The following is a 16,203-nucleotide window of genomic DNA, read 5'->3' as shown; positions in this document are numbered from 1 at the left end:
TCTACCTAGTTCTGATCTGCTTCTGCCTCTAGCCTTTTGTGTCATGTTAAATGAATCATTTTGCTTCCATGTTTTTTATTTTCTCCTCTGTGAACATAGAATGATATTTATCTTGTGGTTTAAGATTTAGGATCGCTAAATATCAGGTGCTATCAAAATGTAAATTATTGCTATCAGTTTGATAGGGCCATTCATGCTGACTTCATGGAGTTTAAATTTTTTTTTTCTGGTTATGAACTTTCATATATACATGCTTATTGTGATAAATGCAGAAAACTGTAAAGAAGGAAAAAAATAATCTGTTATCCTGCCAGTTAGTTATATAAACCTGTTAAAAGATTTGTTTTCATTCAGTCTTTATGCTAATGTATACACAAACATATTATTTGAGATACTGTGAAATATACTGCTTTGTATCGAGCATTAAGCCACATAATTTTCCAGTTTTGATCATTTTTAATATCTGCAAAGTATTTTAATGTGTGGATGCATAGCCACCTATTCCCATATGTCCTCATATCCCTTTCTTACCCAACTGACAGAACCATCTATCTAAAATAAACTTGATCATATCACCTCCTTGCTTAAATCCTTCTGCAGCTCCCGATAACTTACTGGATGGAGTCTTGTTGCGTGGGGGAGGGAGCTCTTCCCCCCCCGATCCCTGTCGACCTTTCCTCTTAGCTCTTTATTTCTCATCACTCTCCCTCTCATGCTTTTTGCTCCAGCAATACTGAACCTCCTGTCAGTTCCTGTAAACAACCCTGTCCCCTACACCTTCGCTTTTGCTGTTCCTCTGTCTGGAACAGCCATTTACTTCCCCCAGTGCCACCCACACGTGCCCCTGGACCCGGCTGAGTTTGACACAGGAAGGATTCTCCAACCTCCTCTCACTGGAACCTTTTTCTCTTGGCAGTTTTGTATTGGCCTGTTTATATTTCCATCCCTTATATTACTGCCTCTAATCTGTTCTTCATGCAGGGGCCAGAGTAAAATGTTTTTTGCTTGTTTTAAAAAATCAATTCTGATCATGCCTTTTCCTAGTTTATAATCTCTGGTGACTTCCATTGGGGTTCCCAATAGAGAGCAAGTCTCAGCCCAGCCTTCATTCCCTCCATGGTCTAGCCGCCTCCTTCCTTTCTAGCAACTTCTTCAGTGATGCCCCCTCACTCTCCACAGCCCAGGCCTGCAGGTCTTCCTGTTCAGGAGTGAGCTGCTCTCTCACCACAAAACCCTGTGCATGCTCTTCCTTCTGCCCTAAAGGATCATCTTGCTTATCCTGGGGATGTCAGCCCTCTTCCTGTTATGGCTCAGGCACCCTGTTCTATGATTTCAGAACACTCAGTACTTCTCCTTTATGTCAGAGTTGTAATTTGACATCTCTTTGTGCTAGTCTTTCAATAATGCCCCTGTCCTTCTCTAGACTCTAAGCTCTGTGAGGGTAGGGCTTTTGTTTGTTTTCATTCATTTTATAGGTAGGATTGAACTGAGTGAAAATTACAAGGTCTAATAGGTGAGGCTCTTCAGTAAATCGGGCTAGATAAGACTAGTTAAGTTAGATGTGACCAAGTAAGGTAAGGCAGGAAGCATGGATGAAAGGTGATCATGCATAAGAAGTGCCTGGTCTCTTGTACTACTTGGAATTCCAATGAGATAAACATTATCAGCCCCATTTTTCACATTAACTAAGACTCAGAGACTTTGCTGCGGGTAGAAAGCTACCTAATGGGTAGTAGGACCATGATTATTAAGCCAAACTCCAGGATAGGGAGGCTGTGTAGAATGAAGAACATGCCAGGCCATCTCTGAGGAAGTGACAACCTCCTGGTCTGCAGTTTGTAGAGCTTGTGTTTGTTTGTGTGTCTCAGGAAGTGTTTTGGCTTATTGTGGGTCTGAAACCAGCCAGGCTGTGAAGTGGGGCATCCAGAAGCAGGGAGCGCTGAAGCCGATTTCACCCCTGCACATTCGTGCCTTGGTGACTAGTGGTGCTCTCTGAGACCTTTTGCATTGCCCTACACACATGGGGGCAGCTGCTGGCCAGGGTGCCAGTCCTCAGAGAGCAATCTACTGAGCCCTGAGCAGGAAGTCACCAGGTGCTCAGACTTTGGAAAATTCACGTACTTCTGAGCCCTGCAGGGAAACAGAGGTGGGCTTTCTACTCCTAGCCCAAGGCTCTTTAGTTACCCTTGAGGAGTGGCGAGGACCGTGGGATGCCCTAGAATAGTGGCTGTCCAGCCCCAGGCTTGGAATATCAAACAAAGGCACAACAGAAGTGTTCTGGTAAAAGGGAATAATCCATAAAGGATGTTGCCAGAGAGTTTTTAAAAATGTCTTCAGAATTCTCTTAAATTAGGTTTTTCTTTTAATTACCTACTTATCCTTCAGAAACTTGGAACAGCCCCATTTCTTATCAACATATTCCTTGTCAATTTTGCACAGGCACCGGCTTCTGGTGCCGAGGGTGATGCTTAAGTATAAGGCAGCTGGAATGTTTTCCCCTTGGGTTGAGGGGAGTGATAGGAATGCTGATGTGCTGCAGCTCTGGGCTACGGATGGTGGCTGGTGGCAGCGGGGAGAGCCTGAGTGCAGCAGGCAGTAGCGTCTGGGGGCAGGATGGGGAGAAGATGGCGGGGCGGAGCTGTGAATGACAGAGTGAGTGGGGGCTGGGTGCTAACCTCTGATTTTGGTGTTCCTCTAAACTCCTCCTATCCACTGATTCTTAGCAGTGAATTCCCAAATAGCTGATTTAAGGGATGCTTAGGAAAACTGCCTAATGGCACTTTTTTCCCTCCTGCCTGGTTGGCTACGTCATCATGCTGCTTGACATAAAATTAGGGCTGGAAATGTTTTGGGGGCCTGAGATGTAGGCTAAAATGTGGCAGAGTATATGTGCACATGTGCATGTGTGTGTGTGTGTGTGTGTGTGTGTGTGTGTGTGTGTATTATGAGATGCAGTGAGTAGGGTAGTAAAGTACAGGTCTGGACTGTCTGCAAGTTGTCTCACCCTCTCCTTCTTGTCCAGCCAGGAAATCTGTATGTCCTTGTCAGGATTACATATGATAAGGATGGGTAGTAAACAGAAAGAGGATCATACCTCCCCTTCATGCTGTCGTCAGAACTGGACCAGATGTCTATTCATATTTTAGGGTCAAGCACCTGATAGTTATTTGGACTGTTTGAACTATGTGGGGTGGGTGGGTACGTTCAGGTAGGAGGAAGTATAAGGAATTCAGTTTAGAAGGCGCAACTGTGGGGATGGGCCCCCTTTTCCCCACTCATAGAGAGATTTCTGTCGGGAGATGTCAGTTCCACTTGGTCAAGAGGAGGTTTTCCCTTCCCATCCTCACCAGGTATTGAACCCCTAACTCCCACCCCTGATGTGGGGCTCATGCATGTCTAGGGCTCTGAGGTTATAGAGAGGTGGAGTCACTTCCCTGCATGTCCCCCATTTCCTGCACCTTTTTCATGCTTCCTAGTCACTTCTGTGCCCCTTTTCATGGTTTTCCTCAGCTCCAGTCAGGTGTTCAGGCACCTGAAAACCAAGCAGGGAAAGGAGCTTTTCTATGCAGAGCTTGATATAGGGATTTCCTTGAGTCCGTTTCTGCTTCAGTGTGGGTAGAAGGCAGCATCAAGGTATCAGTGTGAAAGCAAAGGGGATGGAAATGTACAGATTGATATGATAAAAGCAATGCCATGTGTCAACACAGGCCTGCCTGCTCTGTCCTTGTTCACTTGAAAGGGTTAACTGGGCATGATCAGATGTAGTCATAGTGATTCTTAACTGACAAAGTCTGTTTAGATATCTAAGAACTGATTTTGGAGGCAGATGCAAATTCAATCCCATCTATGTCACTTGTTAGCTGTGGGACTGTAGGCAGATTATTTAACTTCTCTCAGCCTCAATTTCCTTCTCTGTAAAACAGAGGTAACAATAGAACCTATCAGATGAGGGAAATGTCAGTAAAGCTCTCAGCACAGAGCCTGGCATATAGCATACTTTTAGTAAGTTATTATCAGTCCTGTTTAATTATGTGGCCTTTGGCAGGCCATTTAAGCGCTCTATGCCTTGTTTTCCTTATTTGCAAAAGAGGAAGAATGTCTTCCTTAGGTAACTAACAAGGATGTATGAGAAGGCACTTTGAACAAAGCGTAACATGCTATATAATCAATAAAAGCAGGATTATCATTTTCCTAGAACTACACTAAAGCAATTCTGGTGGTCTCAAAAGTGTGCTTATCTGGCTGCAGACTTGGGTCGTGATTTAGAGATGCCTGTGGAGCTGCTGGAGGAACTAGACACATGGGAAATAGTGATAAAGGCTGCTAAAGACAGAGGGCCCTGCCCTGACTGTCACTTCCTGCTGCTGCCACTAATGGCTTTGGGATTTGGCTTCTTCCTACCATGAGGCTCTTGCCACTGGAAGGTGGTGAGTGCCATCCTCAGCTCTTGTTGCAGCATCTAAATGATAACACATCTAATTTGTACACTTTATTGCCCTTTTCCTTCTTTGACTCTGGTACTAACCAGGCTATCTAACTGTAAGAGGGTGGGCTGAAAAAGTAAAAGGAAATGCAATTCAGACTTTTCAGCTTTGCTTTATCATTGCTTAACTTTGATTATTGCTTAGAAAAAGTTGAAAATATTGTTCATAATCAGTTCAGTATTTTTTTGAAATTGATTTCAATTATCTGTAAAAATTCAGAAATACAACTCTGTCAGTTAACGAGCCAGCTATAGAAGAGATTCTCTTTGTAGATCCTGAAGTCCAGCTTGAAAGGAGCTCCTAGTTTCCATTTATCTTGCTATGTATCTATAACATATCCCATCATAAATGCAGCAGCCCATCTGGTAAAGGGGACATGAGAACATTGTTCACGGTATCAAATATGTTTAAATTTTTTTCACACTCTGAGCAGAGCTATTGCCCTTGTCTATATTTTCATAAATTAGCTGTACCAAATGCCACTTTCCTATTCACCATATACAGTAGTAATTAGTCAATTCAGCTTGATCCAGAGTTCATTTTCATAAAGGAAACAAACTTTTGAAAGTGTAGCTCAATATGAAGGATTCTATCAAGACACCTGGAAGGGACCAACAGTGTATTGTTTTTAAGGATAATTTGCTCTGGAACACTGCCAACCCATGCTAAAATGTGCAGCCTTTCTCCAGTAAGTTGCTCTTTTCTGAGTATTTGGGAAATTGCTAAAGCCATTAATGTTTATGGATCATCATGTGGCAAGCAGGAGATCTCTTCCTCCCCTTTTCCCTCCCCATTTCAGAGTTCTAGTTTAGTTTCATTTTGTTAGTTTTTAGTTTTTGTGGCACCATATTCTAGACTCAGAAAGCAGATCATCTGTCTAAAAGCCATGTGCTAAATAAATGTTTGTTGAATGAATGGGTGAAAGAAAGAGTAAATAAAATGATTGACTTTTGAATGCAAAAGTAATGATTGACATGGAAACAGAATGATGGTTGCTAGGAGCTGGAGAGGAGCAAATAAGGAGTTTTTGTTTAATGTGTACAGAGTTTTTGTTTTCAAGATGAAAAGAGCTCTGGAGCTGGATGGTGGTGACTGGTGCACAACAATATGAATGTATTTAATCCACAGAACTGTACACTTAAGTGGTTAAGAAACAGTGATGTTAGCAAAGGAAATAATAGGCGGTTCCAACCCTGAAAGCCACACAAAAACATTGATTTTGACAATTATCCATGTTAAGAATACCCCTGTGGTAACTCAGGAGTCCAGTGGAGAGATTCTAGAACCCCATTTGAGAAAAAAATCTGAGAATAGATACCTTGAAGAGGATAATAAGAACAGTTTCACTTTACCTGTGTCACATCTCTGTCGAGGTGGCACAGCTCAATGCCAAGAGAGACCACCTTGGCCTGTGATTTTTCCAGTGGGGTAAATAGAGAGTGTAGTGACTATCTGATTTCCACAGCCTCACAGGACGTTGTTCAAGATGCTCGCTTCTGCCTTGCCCCACCCCTAGATCACTAAGGGGATTGGCATGTTTGAATAGTCCAGGGGAACCTAGGAGCAGGGAAGAGAGGCAGGAGCTCACAAAAACCATTGCATAGATCTCAAAATCTGGCCACAGATCCTGTTAACTGACGGTGAACTCCATCAAGGGGCCCAACCATGAACCCCATGGGATGCCTCACCTGCAGTCACGTGCTCCCTCAACTGGCTGTCATGTGCCCCCAGCTAGCTGTGTATATCCCTAAGTGGTGTACGCAAGCTTCTGAGATGGTGTGTGCATGCTCTTTCAGACAGCACGTGAATATCAGCACCTAGCTCAACTCTGGGATGCAGAGAAGGTGTACAAATGTGAACAGTTCAGGACACTGCCGTGGGGAAAATAAAGGGCAGTGCCCTAAAGTGTTGATTAAGTAAAGGCCAGTGTCCTAAGGTGGAATTGAGAGAGGGCCAACAATACTAAGATGCCCCCCACTGCCTGCAAGAGGGAATGTAAGAAGTGGGGCAGGTGTGTCCATAAATATGAAGATCATTCTCTCCCTATACCAGTCAGTAAAGACAGGAGGAGGAGACTGCTTCTTCACATGTGAAAACAGCAACACAAGCCTTCAAGGAAAATGAAGAATCAAGGAAACTTAACACTACTAAAAGAAAAAAATAAAGTCCCAGTAGCTGGCCCCAAAGAGGTGAATATCTATGAACTGCCTGATAGAGAATTCAAAATAGTTGTCTTAAAGAAGCTCTGTAAACTACAAGAGAATGGAGACAACTAAATGAAATCAGGAATACGATACTGAACAAAATGATAAGTTCAGTAGAGATAAAAATCATACAAAGAACCAAACAAATTCTGAAGCTGAAGATACTGTGCTAAAGTGAAAATTCTACAGAGAGCCTCAATAACAGACTCAATCAAGCAGAAGAAAGAATCAGTGAACTTGAAAACAGGTCAATTGAAGTGATTCAGTAAGAGGGAGAAACAAACAAACAAAAGAATGAAAAAGTGAAGAATGTATCTGTGACATACGGGATAGTATCAGACAAAATTCCAGAAGGAGCAAAGAAAGAAGAAAGGGACAGAAAGCGTATTTAAAGAAATAGTGACAGAAAACTTCCTAAATCTGAGGAGGGCAGTGAACATCCAGATCCACAATGCTCAAAGAACCCTTAATAGGCTGAACATCAAGAGATCTTCTCTGAGACATATCATAATCTAACTGTTGAAAGTCAAAGACAAACAGAATTTTGAAAGCAGCAAAAGGGAATCCTCATAAGACTACCAGTGGATTTCTCAGCAGACTCCTGCAGGCCAGGAAAGCATGGGGCAATATATTCAAAGTGCTGAAAGAAAGAAAAAAACACCTGGCAACTAAGAATACTTACTTTTTAGAGTGCCTGTTGTTAAAACAAAACAAAACAAAAGGTAAGTGTTGGCAAGCATATGGAGAAAAGAGAACCCTGGTACACTGCTAGTGGGAATATAAATTGGTACAACCATCATAGAAAACAATATGGAGGTTCCTTAAAAAATTAAAAATAAAACTACCATATGACCTGGCAATCCCACTTCTGGGTATTTATCCAAGGGAATTAAAATCAGGATCTCAAAGAAATGTCTGCACTCCCATGTTCTTTACAGCATTATTCACAGTAGCCAAATATTCACAATAGCCAAGAAGCAACCTAAAGGTCCATCTACAGATGAATAGATAAGGGAAAATTTTTATATATACATATATAAAACATTTTCTTTATCCTTTCATCTGTAGATGGACCTTTAGGTTGCTTCTTGGCTAAAGCATACACACATATATAATGGAATATTATTTAGGTTGCTTCTTGGCTAAAGAATATATAGATATACATATATATGTATATAATAGAATATTTAATTCAGCCTTAAAAAAGAAGGAAATGCTGTCATATGTGACATGAATGGACCTGGAAGACATTATGCTAAGTGAAATAAGCCAGTTGCAGAAAGACAAATACTGCATGATCTCACTTATATGTGGAATATTCAAACTCATAAAAGCAGAGAATAGAATGGTGGTTACCAGAGGGTAGAATGGTGATAACCAGGGGCAGGGGGAATGGGAAGATGGATGTTGGTCAAGGAGTACAAAGTTTCAGCTATGCAAGATGCATAGATTCTGGAGATTTATTTACAGCATGGTGGATAGATAACAATATTGTATTATAGACTTGAAATTTGCTAAGAGGGTACAACTTAAGTGTTCTCACTACACACACCCACAAAGGGTAACTATGTGGTGTGATGGATATATTAATTAGCTTGATTGTGGTGATTAGTTCACAGTATATACAGGTATTAAATCATCAAGTTTTGTACCTTCAATATATACAATAAAAATGGCTAAGATGGTAGATTTTATATTATGTGTATTTTACCACAATAAGAAAAATTGGAGAAAAAAAGACAGTGATTGATAGTTGGCTACTTTTTTTTTTCTCCTAAATGCTGGAGATGAGGATGAAATTACAAGTACTATGGTCCCTAGGTCACACTTTACTTGTCCTGCCTATAAAGGGGGAGGGGAGAGGGAGTAGATGGACATTAACATTTATTAAGCGTCAATTATGGGCTAGGCACTGTGTTAGGACAGTATATATGTATTAGCTCATTTGATCCTCAAGACAATAATGTGAGATTGTGTGACTGCCTATTTCACAAATGAAAAAATATACGCTCAGAGTAGTCAAGTTGATTGCTCTAAGTCACACAGCATGTCCTGAAAACCAGTATTCTAGTTTATACTTTTGCATGATGCTTCTTACATACACACATTTAAGGCAGAAAAAATACATTCCCAAATTTCTGTTAACATTTGGAAGCACGCAGGCTTAATTAACATTACAATTTAAAGTTACATTCATTGATGTTCACTCTAAAAAAAATTCATCAGGAGGCTGAGGCAGGAGAATGGCTTGAACCCGGGAGGCGGAGCTTGCAGTGAGCCGAGACCGTGCCACTGCACTTCAGCCTGGGCAATAGAGCGAGACTCTGTCTCAAAAAACAAAAACGAAAACAAAAACAAAAACAAAAAACAACAACAACAAAAGTCATACAGGAGAGTGAAGAAAGCTGAGGTTTGCTTCCCACCCTGTTTGGATGCTTTCCTGAATCCAAGAGATTTTAAGTTCAGGTTTGTAAAAACAATAGCATTAGACCCATGTACTATTAAGACAACTTTTGTGTTCTGACTATATTGATCTTTCTGAGGTATGTTGTGACTAGAGCAAAAGTAACCAGTAGTGACTGTTGGCCTGTTTTTGTAACATGGGGTCCCATGTGGAAAGGAAAATCTCACAGTGTGTTCCACATGAGCATCCACTGAATTGATGGCTGTATTCAGTTTCACATGAGACAATGACTCCGGGAACAAGGCACTGGATGGATGTCAGGTCTTGCCTGTGTCTGCCTTCTCTCTAATGGCATAATCAGGTCCCTTTTCTCCTGAGTTGGAGAGAAAAGAATAGTGTCTCTACATTGTGGTTCTCTTGTCTCCTGCTAGAGAGGGAAGAAAAAGGAAAGGAGAACAGGAGAGCAGGGAGGGAGAATCCTCTGTAAGCCACATAAAATTATATCTTCTCTTTAGTCTTGAGTTGTAAATACTGTACCTGCCACACCAGATAAGTCACCAACTGTATGCCAAGATGGTTCTGAGAAGCTGAGAATCTGATTTAAAATTTTAAAATACGATATTACTTTTTATTATAGATACAATATAATAAGTACATTAAAGGAGATTTAAAAATCAATTCAGCAAGCCAGTGGTCAGCCTAACCCAATGACAGATTCCACTGTTGCACAAGATCATGCCTTTTTGAACACTATTATTTCTGGTTTATTCCTCAGCCACCTTTTTTTTTTTTTTTTTTAACTTCTGTGATGATGTTTACTATCTCTGAAATGGGTTGAATCTGTCTGACTTGTCATTGAACTCTCCCTCTTTGGCCCCTAGAGATAATGTGTTTGCAGTTCAAGGAACTCACCTGAGTCTTGCCTTTAAGTCTTGCCTGGATTTGTTCAGATAAAAAAAGTAGCAATAGTAGTAGTAGTAATAATAATAATAATAATTAAAGCTAACACTAATAATATTATATTATTATTTCATTTAATCCTCCTTTGAGATAGATGAACTGTCATTGTCTATGTATTGGTGCTCAGAGAGGTTAAATAACTTGCCAAGGGCTCACAGATAGTGAATAGTGAAGCCAAAAGGCAAATCCAGCCTGTCTTGCTCCAGAGAGGATATAGAGTGAACACAGATAAAATTTCTTAGTTACCAAGAAGTTGAGTCTCCATTAATAATAAGAAACAATTATGGCAGAACCAGATATAGTATGTGGTAGACACAAGATCTAAACAAAGAATAACCTCACACCTTTCAGGCCCTTTCTATATCAAACATTCTTGCTCCCAGTTGCTTTTGCTTTGGTTGGAGTCTTACTCATTTTCATCTAGTAACCTCCCCTCTCCAGGATGGAAGCCACATGAGACTATTGAGCATTTGAAATGACGCTTGTCTGAAAAGAGATGTGCTATAAGTAGAAGATATCAGATTTAGATTTTGAAGACTTAGTATGAAAAAACTATATAAAATATCTCATTAACAACTTTCAAAGTATTGATTGCATGTTAAATTTAAAAATACTAAAATTAATCTCACCTATTTTTCAATATGACCATTAGAACATTTAAAATTCTTACAATTTGCATTATATTTCTACTGGACAGAGCTGCTTAGATTTACTAATTAGTATCTTTCTCCTTTCAGTTCTGTAGACCTGATGAAAGGTTTGTCCTCAAGAGCTTTGCCTTTGGGACTGGTTTAGCCATTTGAGGCTCTAAAAGTCAGTGTTAAGCCCCTAAACTTACTGTATTTAGTTTATTTATTTTAACAAGTTTAACTGTTTTTACCCAATACAGGAGGTGATAAGGAAAGCATTTTTGTCTGTCTGCTTTAGCCCCTGCTTTGCTCTGAAATTAAATCTCTGACCAGAACATGGCTGCTACCCTGTCCTATGACCGCATGATTGATTTTTCTTTTCAAACTGAGACGTGTGCTGGGGAAATAATTCTTTATTTTTCTGCTCAAGGGCCAGCTGAAGAATTCCAAGTTGTCTTTGAAATGTTTAGGAAATGGTGTAGCCTGTTGTTAACTCTTTCTGCTAGAGAACCTTAAGCATTAGTGGTACTGCTATTGCCATCAACTGTTTCAGACATACCTCTTAAATGTTGTAATCCAGAAAAAAGTCACAGCCTCCCTGCTTAAGGAACTTGGGACATTAATGAAGAGGCAGACTTTCTGATCTAGTAGGCAGTGACAAAGACCAGTAATCAAGAGTGAGATGGTGAGGCTCAGCAAAGAGAGTGAGCTATGTAGTCTGCAGGGTTTGGGGTAGGCTTTTTGAAGGCAGTGAGCCTGGAGGGATAGTAGTTTTTGGACTGTTCTAAAGTTAGTGATGTAGGCTAGGATGGTCACAGAGATGGACATGATGTTGCCAGGGGACAATTTGGGGAGGGAGGGAAGTAGCCCCTGGGAACCAGTCACAGGTAAGTGTAAGTGAAGTTGGAGGTAGGGATAGATGATAGGGGTCTAGAGTCTGAATTCGATTCAGGGGGAACCCAATTGTATGTTCCTGGACAGAGCCAGTCAATGAAAACCCCAGTCTTACGTTCTGAGGGACCGCGTGTGATTTTCGCATCTTCTGTTGGTCAGTGTGGAAGTTGACACAATGGCAAAGCATTAAAACATTTAAATAAACAATTATATAGTACTTATATGTGTCAGACAATTTATTTTTAAATAAATACATAATTTTAAAACAAATACATAATTATATCATAGCAAGTGAAACTGTTCCTCGCTTACAGTAATCAATTTAAGGCCACATATTAAGTTAATGATACTGTAAAAGGCAGGTAGATGTAACAAAAATCTTAAAGGTTTTCATATTGCATTTTACTGATGGGCAACTGAGACTCCAGAGGCCTCAAAACTTCACACAGCAAATTTATCTAGCAGTGGCATGCAGGGTAGGTTGAGGGTTGAGCAAGGAGGTCAGTTAGCAAATTCTTCAGGAGTGAGGTGATGGGAGTCCTGTTCTAAAGTGGCGAGAATGGAGAGGAAACATGAGAGCTGTTGGTTGGGCCATTGTTCAGGCAGCTGTTGCCATGTGTCTGTTTATTTCTCTGTACACTTGGGTTAATCTGTGATGACCATTTAAGGTGCAGACTCCTGGTGTGTGGCAGTGGTTCTGTATGGCGAATTGGGCAGGTGCCAAGAGGGAATTCATAATCCAAGGCTGACATTATGGAGTACTTACAGTGGGCCACACATCCTATGCTAAGTCCTGAGTTACCTCTTTCATTCCTCACCATAACTCAGTGAGGTATCTGCCATTATTCTCCCTCTTTTACAGACGAGGGAACCAAGGCTCAGTGAGCTTCAGTAATTTGCCACAAGTCACACAACTAGGATTCAAACCCAAGTCTGTCTGACCGCAAGGTCTTTAACCATCATGTATACTGCCCGCCTCATTATTGATTGATAGTAATGACTGTTTATAGCATCTTTCTCATGTTTCTTCCTTATTTAACCTTGAGTAGGGGTTTCTATGACTTAGCTTGGAACTCAGTATTAGAAACAACGGAAATTCACCAGGCAAAAAGCTCCATTTCTAACCCCCTGTGCAACATACTTGTGTATCTTATTCTATGGTTTATATCATCATTAAAGTGGCTCTACTTGGCCCTTTAAGAAGCTAATTAATCACTAAATATAAACCACAACTTGTTCTTTTCAATCCTCTGCATGTTTCTTCCCCCCATTGTGTGATGCCATCTGGTGCTATGAGCTCATGCTTTTTGTGTTCCTTTTCAGAGAGCCAGATTCATTGCTCTCTAAACCCAGAAAGCCAGTTAATTTCAAAGTTTGCATGTATGACTTTGAAAAAATTGGAATCTAATGCCTCCTTGTGGATTTTAACAGTATAAATTATTCCTTAACATAACACTGCATGGAACTTCCGTCTTTACCACCATCTGTGTATATATATGTGCTTGTCTTTTTATTAAAAAGACCTAATTTGTCTTTGGTTGCTTGATATGTTCTGTCAAGCAACTACAGGTCTTTTCCTGTAAGATTTTTGTGGTTTCATTTTGTCAATTTAATGTGTGTGCTGTAGGGAGCCAAACCTTAATAATATTGCTTTCCTCTTCAAATCTATCTGACTTTCTCCTATGACAGTGGAACAAGTGTTTAAGAACAAGGACATAAAACAGCTAATGGCAGGTCTCTGACACTGCTGCTGAGCTGTCTTTCATTCCCACTTTCTCTTCTAATTCTGCCTGAAGTCTCTAATCATCTTCCAAGGGAGTGGAACACCTGGACCATAGAACATTTTCTTGCAAACTCAGCTGTGGAGCTCTGGGCTTGCTACCAGACCCCCACTCTTTGGAGTCCTTGAGTACTGCTTGTTACTGTCAGCCCAGACCTCATCATTTTCCCTACCCTCTTTCTCTTTTCATTTCGGAATTCTTGGCACTTTAAATTTAGCCTGAGAGCCCCATGGAGAAGGAAAGGCGATTTGGTGATGTGTGCGCTACTTACCTAATTCCTGGCACACGTAGAGGAAGCAGGAGAACCCTGGGCCAGCTGCCATCTCCTTCCTGTTACTCTTCTTGCCACTGGGATCCTGCCCATTACAAGCAAGGAACAGAGGAGGAGATGGGTCTTGAGTATATTTGCAGTGATTTAAAAGGGACCACACATTTCCCTAGCACAGAAGCTGTTCTAAGGCCAGCTCTTGTGAGTCTGAGAAAATAGTTTCTCCCCACTTCACACCCTCTCTCCAGCATTAAGCAGCTTCTGTGAGATGCAGGTAGGATGAAGCCACTGAGTCAGCCATGTCGCCAATCCAATCTCCTTCAATTAAGAATCAGCTTTGTTTCCAAAAGAGCATATGTTGGTTCTAAATTGGAAAGATTGTTTTTTATTTCAAATTGACAGTACATGTAGTAACTCTAGCTTAACTATCCACAAAATTAAGATGCATGTCTAGAAAACTAAGGACTGCTAACATTTCTGAGTAATAGTATTTAATATATAAAGTTTGGGTAACAGCATTTATGTTAAAGCTTGGTTACAACCGAGTAATAGCCTCAGGCTAGTTACTTAACTCTCTGAGCCTCGGATTCTTTTACTCATTTAGTGTAGTTAATAATACCTTTATATTTAGCTCACAGGGTTGTTGATGAGTAGCAAATGGATTTTGTCAAATACTTTTTCTGCATCTTTGAGATGATCAGGTGGTTTCTGACCTTTATTCTGTTGATATGGTATATTGTATTAATTGATTTTAATATATTGAAACGATCTTGCATTCCTGAGATAAATCTCCCTGGGTCATGGTGTACAACTCTTTTCCGATGTTGCTGAATTCAGTTTGCTAATATTTTGCTGGGGAATTTTGCATATCTATTCATAAGGAATAGTATGTAATTTCCTTTTCTTGTGGTGTCTTTGGTTTTTCATATCAGGGTAATAATGGCCTCATAGAAAGAAGTAGGAAGTTTCCTTCATTTTCTATTTTTTTTTTTGTTTTGAAGAGTCTATGAAGGTTGTTAATTCTTCCTTAAACATTTGGTTAAATTTACCAGTGAAGCCATCTGGTCATGGACTTTTCTTTGTGGCAAGTTTTTACTAAGTCAATTTCTTTACTTGTTATAGATGTGTTCAGATTTTCTATTTTTTCTTGAGTCAGTCTTGGAGTTTTATATTTCTAGGTATATGCCGTTTTATCTGTTTTATCTAATTTGTTGGCATGTAATTTTTCACTGTGCTCTCTTAAGCTTCTCTATATTTCTCTAAGATTGTTAGTAATAGCCTCTGTTTCATTCCTGATTTTTTTTTTTTTTTCAGACAGAATCTTGCTGCCTTGCCCATGCTGGAGTGCAGTGGCACCATCTTGCCTTACTGCAACCTCTGCCTCCCAGGTTCCAACAATCTTTGTGCCTCAGCCTCCTGAGTAGCTGGGATTACAGACATGTGCCACCATGCCTGGCTAATTTTTTGTACTTTCAGTAGAGATGGGGTTTTCCTCTGTTGGCCAGGCTGGTCTTGAACTCCTGGCGTCAAGTGATCCATCTAATTCAGCCTCCCAAAGTGCTGGGATTATGGGCATAACCAAATTTTAGTTTTGTTTACTTTCTCAATTTTTAATTCTTTATTTTATGTATTTCCACCCTAGCTTTGTAATCTCTTTCCTTAGTATGCTCTTCTTTTTCTAGTTTTTTAGGGTGGAGAGTTAGGATACTGATTTGAGATCTTTCTGGTTTTGTTTTTGTTTTGAGACAGAGTCTCACTCTGTCACCCAGGCTGGAGTGCAGTGGTGCAATCTCAGGTCACCGCAACCTACATCTCCTGGGCTTAAGCAATCCTCCCACCTCAGCCTGAGTAGCTAGGACTACAGGTGTGTGCAATCATGCCTGGCTAATTTTGTTTATTTTTTGTAGAGACAGGGTCTCACTATGTTACCCAGGCTGGTCCTCAACTCCTGGGTTCAAGTGACCCTCCCACCTCAGCTTCTCAAAGGTTGGGATTACAGGCATGAGCTACTGTGCCAGGCGAGATCTTTTTTTAATGTAGGCATTTACAGCTATAAATTTCCCTCAAAATTATTGCTTTAGCTGCATCACATAAATTTTGGTATGTTGTAATTTTGTTTTTATTAATTTCAAAATGTTTTCTAATTTACTCTAGTGATTTCTTTGCCTTATCACTTACTTAGGAGTATATTACTTAATTTCCACAAATTTGTGAATTTCCTAAATTTTATTTTATTATTTATTTCTAATTTCATTGCATTGTGGTGAGAGAACTTACTTTGTATGACTTTAATGTTTTTAAATTTATTGAGATTTATTTTATTGCTTACATATGGTCTATCTTACAGAATATACTATGTGCACTTGAGAAGAATGTGTATTTTGCTGTTGTTGGATGGAGTGTTCATAGATGTCTCTTGTATCTTGTTGGTTTATAATGTTGTTCAAGTCTTCTGTTTTTTGTTGATCTTCTGTCCAGTTGTTTTACTATTATTGATCTTCTGCCTAGTTGTTTTACTACTATTGAAATAGAAGTATTGATGTCTCCAACTATTATTGTTGAATTGTCTATTTCTCCCT

At 40.0% G+C, this 16,203-nt stretch overlaps 1 protein-coding gene across 3 annotated transcripts in view; it reads left to right on the top strand.

Annotated features, from left to right (window-relative positions):
* The window catches only part of TMEM178A (transmembrane protein 178A), a 52,748-nt gene that overhangs the window by 19,111 nt on the left and 17,434 nt on the right, over window positions 1-16,203 (top strand). The window contains exon 1 of one of the 3 annotated variants that reach the window (XM_057301319.1): window positions 13,880-13,898. The exons of the other annotated variants lie outside the window; for them this stretch is intronic. The gene's annotated coding sequence lies outside the window, so the exon portion shown is untranslated. Of the gene's footprint in view, window positions 1-13,879; window positions 13,899-16,203 lie in introns of those variants that run through there. 3 annotated transcript variants of the gene reach the window in all.

This window comes from Pan paniscus, chromosome 12 (genome assembly GCF_029289425.2).
Source record: "Pan paniscus chromosome 12, NHGRI_mPanPan1-v2.0_pri, whole genome shotgun sequence".
In the NCBI taxonomy this organism is placed as follows: domain Eukaryota; kingdom Metazoa; phylum Chordata; class Mammalia; order Primates; family Hominidae; genus Pan; species Pan paniscus.
Note: the sequence above shows the minus strand (reverse complement) of the source record. Positions and strands in the feature narration are given on the sequence as shown.